Here is an 11,871-nt window from a genome sequence, read left to right on the forward strand (position 1 = left end):
AATGGAGATATCATATGACATGTAAATAAAGAAAATATCTAATTTAAAAAAAGGACTTTTGGGGATGTGGATAGGCTAGGAGGGAGTGACTAAGGGGGTCCACAAAAAAGAGGAAAGCAGAGTAAGATTGTTTGGCTTTGAAAATGACAGCAGAGAGTGAGGAGAAGCCACAGCAGTTAAGTCTGCTGCAGAGCTTGCAATGGGGGTGTGGGGGGAGGAGGGAGAGTAAAGATCGGACACTCACCTGATTAACTGGCTGACTTGCTTCTCTGGCAGGTTTGACTTCTAAGTTCCCAGGGAATGCCTGATGAGCTGGTCGCTAGGATAACAGGATGAGTGGAGAGGAATGTGGCAGGAGAAAATCCCCTAGAGATGGGGGCATTGAGGAGGGAGATGCCACATCTGGTGATCTGCTACAGATTAGGGGTTGGGGAGCTGAGACTATGGGATTGGATTTGGAAAAGAGGAGGAGAGGCCTGTTTAGTGGGTTCCCAGTGAATGCCCACTGGTGTTGGGGATTGGAGTAAAGGGATGAGTGGAGAAAAACAAGGTTGAGGGGAAGATCTGTGTGATCCACTGGTGATGGGGATAGGTGGGGTGGAGGCTGCAGCACGTGGTCGGCTACAGAGCTGGGGATGATGCTAGGAGATTGAGTTTGGAGGAGAAGAGGAAGGAATGAATATCTGTAGCTGACCTTCCTGTTTCTCTGGCTGGTGTTAATAGGCTCACTGGTGCAGTGATTTTTTTTTTTAAACACACCAACCAAAATGAATTTCTTCATCCAGAATTTTATCCCAGTCAAGTCATCAAAAATAGTAATTAGTTCATGGCTAACAAAACACTGTTACATTAAAAATATATGTAATAAATATGAAACTATAATATGAAACCATAGCACAGCATCTCATAAAAAAAGCACAGGTTATCAATCACTTCTGTCATAATGTATACATTTCTATTTTGATAGTATATTCTTTGAATATGCATATATGTATATACATATTTATCTTGATTATATCCACTTCTTCCCCTTAGACTTCCCCAGTTTCTCCTGCACTTTTAAGTCCCATTTACATTTATTTTTAACCCAAATGTGTATGGGTAACAGGAAATGTACTAGTGACCACATACCTAGAGAAAAGTGGTTCTCCATTCCTCAGCAGGCATCAACTGCCAATAGCTCCTCAGGAGCTTTGGTTGCCCCTCTTCCATCCACTCTGGAAGTAATTGGCATGATTTTGTATATACATGTCTTATGCTGGTAACCACAGCTTATATAAGTTATTTTTTAATAAGTGAAACATAACACAACTTTGTTTTTACTGAATAGGGTTTGGCTTTTCAAGAAAACATATCTGTATTCTTTCTACATATGTATACAGGGACACAGGTATTTATAGGGATGTATATAATGTGTTTTCTTTTTCTGTTTTGTCATGTTCCAGGATGTAACTACCCTATGACTTAGTTAATGACTCAGCTATTGCTAGGTAGATGAACTGCTTCCAACTTCTTTTCTTTTATAAACATGCTACAGTATATCCCATTGTAGAAACATTCAAATGCTCAAGGTTTAAAATTTTCTGCAAAATATAGTTTGCAAAACATAGTTTGCTCTTTAGTCTTCTTTGCCACAATGAATGTTTCTAAGCCTTCTTTTTATTCCTATATTAACTTCTTGTAAATGTAACAATTTTGTTGTGTCATCCAGGTTTCTGATCTTTTCTTCCTTTACATGTTGTGTCTAGAAAGATTAAGGGGCCTTCTGACAGGACTCTTAAAACTATCATTTTTTTATGATTCATTTCTGTATGGAGACATTTACTCCATATTATAGAATTATGGTTTTCTATCTCAGGGGACACAGACAGGACTAAGTTCCCTATGATGCTTTTCTTGACAAATACTTGGAAAGATGAAACTGATAAATCATTATAGTATGTCTCTTAGGTTTGAGTTATTTAGCAATGTGGTTACTGGGTCAAACCGGCTATTCTAGCTATTACAAGGAAGAAGTGGGGAGTGTTTAGACCTTAAAAATCTATTCTTTGGGATTTAAGCTGGGGCACAGTATCTAATGCCTGTAACACCAGCATTTAACAAGTGGAAGCAGGAGAATAAAGAGTTCAAGTTCTGTCTGGACTATGTGCGACTATCTCAAAAATAAGAAGTCCCAAATATTGACAATCCTTCTTGTGTTGCATCAGTCTTCTGTAGAATTTTGTATAGATATTTTTCTTGTGTCTGGTGATTATTCCTGTATCACAAAAAAAAAAGATGCTTAAATATTCTATCACTGTTTAAGGAACTGACAAGTCACTGACATTTATTTCTTTCTTAGATGTTGTTATGTGACTACATTCATTGTGCTAGTCAATCCTTAAGAACAAATATTAATGGGGAATAATTTCTCCATTTTAAAAGATTATGACTAAACAATGGAAGTAAAAATAAGTTTATGTAAAATCCAGGATCCATGATGAGGGAAAACATATTTTTTCTTTTGAGTCTGACATGATTTGGTTAACATGAAGTTCTTTTTCTTTTGCAAATGACATATTTTATTTTCTGTAAATAACATAATCCTTCCTTATGGCTGAATAAAACTCCATTGTGGATATACACCACATATTCTTTACCCAATCACCTGACAGACTTAGGCTGATTCCTGAACTTGGCCTCTGTGAATAGTGCTGCAGTAACATTGATACGCAAGTGTTTCTGTGAATATTATATAGTCCTTAAGGTAAATATCAAGAGGTGTTAGTTCTACATGTGCAACGTGAATGAAGGAATGAAGGAACTAGCTGGTGGAATGAGAGGCAAGAAAGAGGAAACACATTTAAATTTCATTGTATATTTTTATGAAAATGTCATGTGAAACAATACCATGTAAAAATAAATATAAAATAATAACAAGAAAAAAGGAAAATTTCTTTGTCAACAGTTTATAATCAATGAGAATGACATCAAATGTATTGTATAATATGGTTGTGTTTGTTGAGCTTGGTTAGACTATGCTATGTTATTTCAAATGTCATTTGTTGAATTTCCAACTGGCCTGTTTGTCTGTGTTTGGAGATAGGGCCTTTAAAGAAGTAAAGTTAAATGAAGCTGTAAGGTAGGAGCCTAGTCCACTAGGACTGATACACTTATCAGAGTATAAACTGCAGAATTCTCATTGTGTGCATTTATAAAAGAAAAGCTTTATGAAGATGCTTGGGGAAACCAGCCATTTGCAAGCCAAGAAGAAAGACTTCACTAGAAAACCAAATCTGGTGCTAGACATCTGCTCTCTGAACTGTGAGAAAATGAACCAATTTTTGTTGTGTTTTTGAGACACAGGCTGAGCAAGAAATTACATATCTGCTTCAGTTTCCTAAGTGTTGGGATTTCATGTGTGTGCCACTGTGGCTGGCAGAAAATAAATGTTTTCTTTTTTAATTTCTTCTATGGTATTTTGATATGGCATTAACCAGAGTTATTAGGGCTAGACAGGCTCCAGCAGCTCTAAAATTACAGGCTTTTGCTACATCCTCAAGAAGCCAAGTAAGTACACAGTGTAATAATAAAAAGAAGATATCTGAAAATAGTAAATAAATGAGTATTAAATAAATAGCTCATACATTGAGACTTCCTCTACACAAGGCAACAAAATCATGATGCATCTGCTCCATCTTGCCTGATGTTTCACATGCTGTATATGCTACCTTCCCACCACTTTGCAACTACTTTGTTATCAGGCTGACTGTTGGCATCTTTTTGTAATCATATAACATTTAATAATGATCTCAAAATGAACGAATTGTTTTATTGACAATTTGAATATAGCAGAAGTACACCTGTCTTAGTGTTTTACTGCTGTGAACAGACACAATGACCAAGGTAACTCTTATAAGAATAACATTTAATTGGCTTACAGGTTCAGAGATTCAATCCATTATCATCAAGGCTGGAGTATGACATTATCCAGGAAGGCATGGTTCAAGAGGAATCTAAGAGTTCTACATCTTTTTTTCTGAAGGCTGCTAGCAGAATACTGACTTCCAGACAGCTAGGATGAGGGTCTTAAAGCCCATGCCCACTGAGACACACCTACTCCAACAAGGACATACCTATTCCAACAGGGCCATACCTCCAAATAGTGCCACTCCCTGGGCCAAGCACATTCAAACCACCACAATACCTTCTTTAACTAAAAGAAGCCAAAACAAAACAAAAAGAATGGGTTATTTTGAGAAAGCGTGGAGAAGGAATAAAGAAAAGTGAATGAAAAAATGGGAGAATGAAAGAAATGGAATGAAATAGATAATTTTAATATATGGTTATAATTGCCTGGTTTTAAATGAGATATTTTGAAAAACAAGGGGTAAGAAGGAAAGGAAGACAGAATGCATATTCAAATAAATTTTATTTCACAATATTATAATTTTTCTGTTCATTAGTAGTTGTTAGTATCAAAATTGTTCAGTTTTATAATATTGTAATTAATCTCTGCCCATCATCATTATCTGGCCTCCAATTTCTTTGGATGTTTAAACTTTGTCACATATAAGTATGCAAAGGAAAAAAAGCTAAATTAGTTTATGTAAGGTACTATTCCTACTTTCAAGAATTTGGTTGGGGTCTTGGATCATATCCCTCACAGATAATATAGTATTATGGTGCTAATACTGAGTAATTAATAATCAATAAGTGAGAAGTTAAAGTGTTTTACTCTGATTCTAGCCTAATAAATATGTTTTTCAAAATTAAGCCACACAAAAGCGACAATCTTTCAAAATGATATAATAAAACATTTTCACTCATTTGAAAATGCCTCCTAAATGTCTACTATAGGGCAAAGAGTCTGCAGAGCATAACAATGAACACACATAAATATAAATCTTCCTATCTGGAAGCAGAAAATCTGATAAAGAGAGAGACTGATCTCTAATTAACAGATAATTAGCAAGCACTGGGGGAGGCTGACAAATGACTCCTAGCATGTCCATATTTTAATTATGAAAACCTTTGTAGATTGGCAGAGGTAGAATCAATCCCTTCTTGACCAGGCCTGCATGTCCTGGCATGAGTGGCCTTGCACCCTCAACCCTGCCTCACCAGAGGATGTCAAGTAGCCAGTAGTCAGGTTAAACTTACTTTCCCCATTATAAAGTCTTGTCCCATAACACCTGGAATTCCTCCTCATACAAATGAAGCATCCGGAGCATCCTGGAGATATAAATCTGGACAAGAATTTATTGACAGATGAAGTTATAGGCTCTAGGTGAGAGCCTACTACTATTATTTTATTATGTGAACATAGTATCAAACTGTCTCCTAAATACTTATCTTTACCCCCATAGATGAGTGCACGTCTCATCACCTCTTCCCAGTAGAGAATACTTCTGTTTGCGATGAATACTTCTGTTTTCTTAGCCCTGAGTGGGGCTTCTATATCAAACCCCTTTTCAAGGCCCTAGAAACATCACAGATGCGTGGGTGCAAAGATCATGAAAGGCAGAGAATGGAGAAGTACTGCTGTGAAATTGAATCTTTGGGGCTTAGTGTAGATATACCTGTGAACTGACAGCACCTGTGATTGTCAGCACAAGATTTGTGAAAGAACAAGCCCATCTACGGTTCAGCAAGAATGAGTGAGGGGCTCATAAAGTCCCACCCTTATCTGAGGAGTTATTAGTAGTTGATGGCTGCTTGGAGAGCAAGCATCAGTTTGCTTCAGGATCGAGAGCCTTTGTTAGTTTGTCCACTAGAGAGTGCCTGGCCTTATTCTAATACCCATACTGGCAGCACTGATTGGATTCCATGGGTTCTTAAGGATATATAATAAGAGGATATGAAGTTAACAAAATGTTGTGGGTATAGGAATCCAAGAAGAGTAGAGGGGGAATGACAGGTGAATTTGATGAAAATATATTGTATACATGGATAGTATACATAAATAAATTAAATAAATAAATAAATAAGTTAGTCAAATAGATCTTGAGCTAATAATTTTACAGCTGTCAAAGTTGCTGGTGGCAAACAAAATTTCTGCAGGGGCTGCAGAGTGGGAGATATTTAAACTTCCTTAATCCTATAACAAATCAAGGCATCTACCTTGATTTGAGGCTAACCTGGACATCACTACTATTGAAAAAAGTGGAAGTGCATATATTGCTGCCATCAATCCTTTGCTCTACTAGAGATGAGCAATGTCACAAAAGGTCCTGAGGATAAAGGCCAAGAGGAACAGAACCATGAATATAGCTAAGACATTCATGAGGGAATGAGTACTCAACATATAAAACAAGGAAATGAAATAGTCACCTTTCATAGGCAAGTCTTCTCTGCTCCACATTTTTCCTTGTATAAATTTAAGCATTGTATCTATCAACATATGTAACAATTCCTCAATCTACCACTCTATCTACCTCTTGCTATAGTTAGGATATGAAATGTTCCTCAATAGTCATGCATGAAAAGTTGGTGTTTTAGGGTCTCTATTTCTGTGAAGAGACATAATGACTGTAGCAAATCTTTTAAAGGAAAACATTTAAATGGGACTGGCTTACAGTTCAGATATTCAATCTATTATTATCATGGTGGGAAGCATGGTACCATTCAGGCAGACATGGTGCTGGAAAGGTACCTGAGAGTCCTACATCTGGTTCAGCATTAAGCAGAAGAGACAGTGAGCTACTATGCCTGACTTGAGCTTCTGAAACTTCAACCCCCTCTCAGCCTTCCTGTTAACACACTTCCTCCAACAAGACCACACCTACTCCAACAATGGCACACCTCAAATAATATCATTCCCTGAGTCTATGGGAACCACTTTATTCAAACCACTTCAGGTACCTTAGTTTAGTGCCATTGGGAGTATTGGATCTTTCAATGAGGTGGAGCTTAGATCAAGGTTAGTTTGCTGAGGGTTTAGACAGTAAACTAGAACACCTTTATATTTCTTTGATTTACTTCCCAGACATGAGATGAATGACTTGTTCCAAGATCAGTTTCTCTCATGATACATTACAACATCATAAGTCTATTGTAATGGGGTCAATCCATCATGGATCACAAGTGTAAAACTGTGACCTTAAATAAGCTTTTTTCTCTTTTATAAGCTTATCTTAGGTAATTGTTATGGAAACAAAAAGCTGACTGACACTTCCTTATATACTCCTCTGTCCAGTCTCAATACTATATGTATTTTATGCCCTTATATTGTCTACTTTTTAAACTTACATTTCTTAACCCACATTTTCAAAAATATTCATTTCTCTAGCAATATAGCATACATATACTTCAGATATAACCAGGGAGTATAACCTTGATTCACTCTTAACTAATTTTACCAAATACCTCATTTCATAAATGAGTACTCATGAATGAGTACTCAACAGACAGGCAACGATTTACCCAGACCATCAGAGAGTCAAACATCCATTCCCCATTTTTCTAATTCCCCTCCCCTAACTCTCCTAAATCTCATTGATACTGATTGCATTTGAGTTTTAGAAATTTGACCTATATTGAATACATTGAAGAACAGTTTAAAACAAATGTTAGTTGTATTTATTGTACCATGTTACTGAGGTTTGAATAATTGTTCCACTTATTGAAATATCTCTTCCTTTATGTGACCTTGTCAAATAAAGTTCCTATCTAGCTTTCAATGTACCAATATAGGATTCTTTACTTTTATATTTTTATTTTCCTGGCATCATGCACAGAATAGATTTCTTTCCTCTTTGCATTAACTTCTGAAAGCTAAAACTTAAGTCTATGATTTTTTTCCTTGTGAGATATTTACATTAAGTATTTTGTTTTCCAAATTCACCTCTGGCTTCTGTTTTGCTTTTTATCTCTTCAGATATTTGTTCTTCCTCCCTCCTCTCTCCACCCTTCCTCTCTCTCCCCCTTTTCCTTTCTCTCTTTCCCTTCCTCCCAATTCTGGGTGTGTCTGTCTGCCTTATGCTGACTGAAATTTCTTTCTAATATGAATTCAAAACTGTTTTCTGCCTTCTACCTTACCCATAAATTTAGCTTCAAGAATGACCCCAACTGATTCTCATCTCTAGGGTTGAATATAGACTTCATGAAACATCTTCAGGACTTTCTTTTCTTTTAGTCAAGCAATATCATTGGTGTAAATGGGTATGCAATAAGTTGATCAAGTTTACAACATACAACAGCTCTATTTAGACTTATACATACATCCATAATATCATCACTACAATAAAAATAACTAACATCCCATGGTTCCCTGCTCCACCAAGAGTTTCTTTACATCTTTTTGTGATTGATTGTTGTTTTGTTTTGTTGTTGGTATGTTTCTAGAGACGACCTCATATGGCCCTCTAGCTGGCCTGGAACTCTGGCCTTATAGTCTTTATTATCCTGTCTTCCTTCCTGTGTGCTATGACATTAAACATGTGCCAGCATGACTGTTGCTTTTCATGCTGCCTATTAATTCTTTGTCATGTTTCTCCCAGACTCCATTCCATGCCTATACAAACTTTCTTTCAATATATACATTTATCCTGATTTTTTCTTTAAAAATACTGTATATTCTTGTTTTGTCTGACTTCTTTGACTTGCATAATTAGGTTGATATTCATTCATACTGCTGTGTTAATAATTCCTTTCTTTATATGGCTGAGTGATATTCCATTATAAGAATATATACTAATTTGTTTATTCATTCACTTGTTAATGGACATCTGAGTTGTTTACAGTCTTAGGTTGTTACACATAAAATTTCTCTGAATATTTGCAAGCAATCCTTTGTATAGCTATATACTTTCATTTCCCTTGGGTAATTATTTATATAGCCATTCCAACTGTGTTTTCAGTAGTTTTAAAGTGGTGTATCTTTTTAATTATTTTACTTCCAAGCTGGGTATGTGTTTATACTTATGTGTATTTCTTGTAAGCATTATGTTGGCTAGATTTATATCAACCTGACATAGGCTAGAGTCATCTTGGAAGAGGTAATCTCAAAAGAGAAAATGCTTCCATAGAATTGGTATGTAAGTAAGTCTAAAGAACATTTTATTAGTGATTAACAAGAGAGAGCCCAGCCTATTATAGTAGGTACTACCCCTAGCTTGGTGGTCCTGGGTGGGTGGTATAAGAAAGCAAGCCTAACAAGCCATGTAGATAAGCCCATAGATGGTACTCCTCCATGGCTTCTGCATCAATTCTTGCCTCCAAATCCCTTGAGTTCCTGGACTTGATTTCTCTTAGTTATGGACTTAAAATCCTTAAGATGAAATAAACTCTTTTCTTCCCATGTTGATTTTTGTCATAGTGTTTTATAACCAAAAAAGAAACAGTAACTAAGACAGTACCATAGACAGAAATTTATTTTTTATGTAATCTGTCAGTCCCTGACTTTTGATTGCGGTGTTTAGATAATTTATACTTAATATAATTCTTAATGTAGTTAGACGTCCATCCTACTACCTTGATTTTGTTTACTCTTTGTCATATATGTTTCTACAGTTTTCCTAGTCTACTTTTTCCTTCTTTTATACTAGTTAATTTTTAAAATTCCATTTTAATTTATTTGTTGGAGTATTGTCTGTAGCTCTTTGTTTTTTCTTTTAGTGTTCACTTTATAGTTTATTGAATATATTTTTAATTTATTATAATCTATCTTTAATATTACATAAATTCAAATTAAATATAAGAACCTTAAGCAGTATTTTCACATTTCTTATCAAAGCATGTAAAAAAGAAGATAAATTTTAATTTTATGGAATAAGAATAAGTTTGGCTATCATTTCTTCCAATAATTTTCCAGCCCTTTCATCTTATTTACTAATACCAATTGAATGTAAATTAAGAATGTGATGTTGTCGTACAGATCAGTGGTAATGTGTACATTACTTTTTATGCTTTTTATTCATTACAGAGAATTGCTATCACCATGTGTTGAGGTTTATCAACCATTTCTTCCTGTCTCTAAGCCTCCACCCATCTAAAGTGCTATATTTTTAATCTAATAAATTATTTTTTATGTCCCTGGTATCATTTTGAGTCTTTTGAATATATCCAATGTACTTACTTAAAATATCCATTATTTTCTTCAGCTTTAGCTTTTTGCACATATAGAATTCAGTATATTAACTGTTTCAATATCACTGTCTGCCAATTCATACATCCCTGTCCGTTCTAGGTCTGTTTGGGTTGACTTATATTTTTTATTCTAAACTATATTTTCTCATTTTGCTTTCCTAAGCATCCTTAACAATGTGGCAGAGATTGTAAAACTTTATTTGTTGCATCCAGGAAAATTTTGTATTTCTATACATATTCTTGAATGTATTCTTGGCTTATTCTAGGATGAAATTAAATTACCCCCAAACAGTTTGATCTTTTTGAGTCTTGCTTTTAAGACCTGATTGTCAGGAACAGAGTGGGATTCAGTCATTATTCTATATTACAGAAGTAAGAACCTTTTTATTATTCTATTTACACTCCATAAAGTATGATGTTTACATTTTGCCAGTGAGGAGGGTTCTCACATTGGAGTTTTCTTTTTTATTCTTTTGAGATGTTAGTTACTGAGCCTCAAATAATTTTATTATATTTATGTGATGGGCAGTATTCTTTCAAATATTTGACATAAACCTAGTTTATATTTCCAGAATATTTTCCTGCAGCAGCTTTCTTACTGCCATTACTGTTTTGTTCATTCAAAACATTTTGACTTTCTGAATGTTTTGACATATTCAAATTCCTCTTCTCAAAATCTGATATACTCTATTTGGGTTCTCTAATACTATATAGTGTCTTGAAAACACTTTCAAATTGGCAAGTTGCATAATGACATGCCTAATCTTGTTAGTTTTCCACTCTTTGGAGTTGCAATAATCATACTCTTTTGTTTAATCACTTAAGCTTTGTTTATCTAGTATTTTCTTTTGCTTCAGATGAGACTGTAAATTCAGTTCCTGCTGCTCCATCTTTGATAGAATTTCCAAGTTCCAAGTTTCTTTGGTTTATAATTGACTCTCTGAATTGTTCATTCCTATTGACAGTGATGGCCTATACCTATAATCACAGCACTTAGGAAGTACAGGAAGGAACATTATGATTTCAAGGACAGCCTGAGTTACAAAGATGAGACCTTGTAAGAAAAACAGTTTGCCTTCAAGTGTGTGGGCTGACATAAAAGGATAGATACACTCATCTATGAAGATAATAGGTATTTGTCTTGCTATTCTTTGCATTGGATTGTTTATTTCCTTAACTCTTTATGTTGTATCACATGAAATCATGAAGAAGCTCAAAATAAGCTGTTGTAGTTGGGAACAAGGGTTCCTGAGGGCTGACCAGTTTTCTCTAACCTTTAGTCTTCACATTGAAGCATAAAGGTAGCTTTTGTTTCAACAGAGATCAAAGGAGATCAGATCTCCTTCATTAGCTATTAGGTCCCTTTATTAAATCTGCCTGTTGTGCTGCTGACTGGAATTTGGAGATTCAGAATTTTAGCCTAGAGCTCTTTATCCTGTATGATTGCTACGACAAGCCTAGTTATAATTATAGTGGGAAAAATTCTTAAATAGCATAATTATATTTCCAGTTATTGTTTACTATGTATCAATATGCTAAAGTTAACCATCTATAGTTCTCCTCTAATGAAATACATTCATTTTATTTCAATATCCAGATCTTCTCATATAAAAACATTTCATCTTGGAAGATAAAAGCAGCTCAAATGAACAGAATAAGACAAAGTGACAGACCGGTGTAGAAGTAAATTGAATTAAAGACTGCACAATTGTATACTTTGGTATATAGATATTTAGTACTCATGAAAGTACACTTTAAAAGTATATATTCTTATTTATTTTATTCTACAAAGTAATGATTTTT

The sequence above is a fragment of the Mastomys coucha genome, chromosome X, assembly GCF_008632895.1.
Source record: "Mastomys coucha isolate ucsf_1 chromosome X, UCSF_Mcou_1, whole genome shotgun sequence".
NCBI classification, from domain to species: Eukaryota; Metazoa; Chordata; class Mammalia; order Rodentia; family Muridae; genus Mastomys; species Mastomys coucha.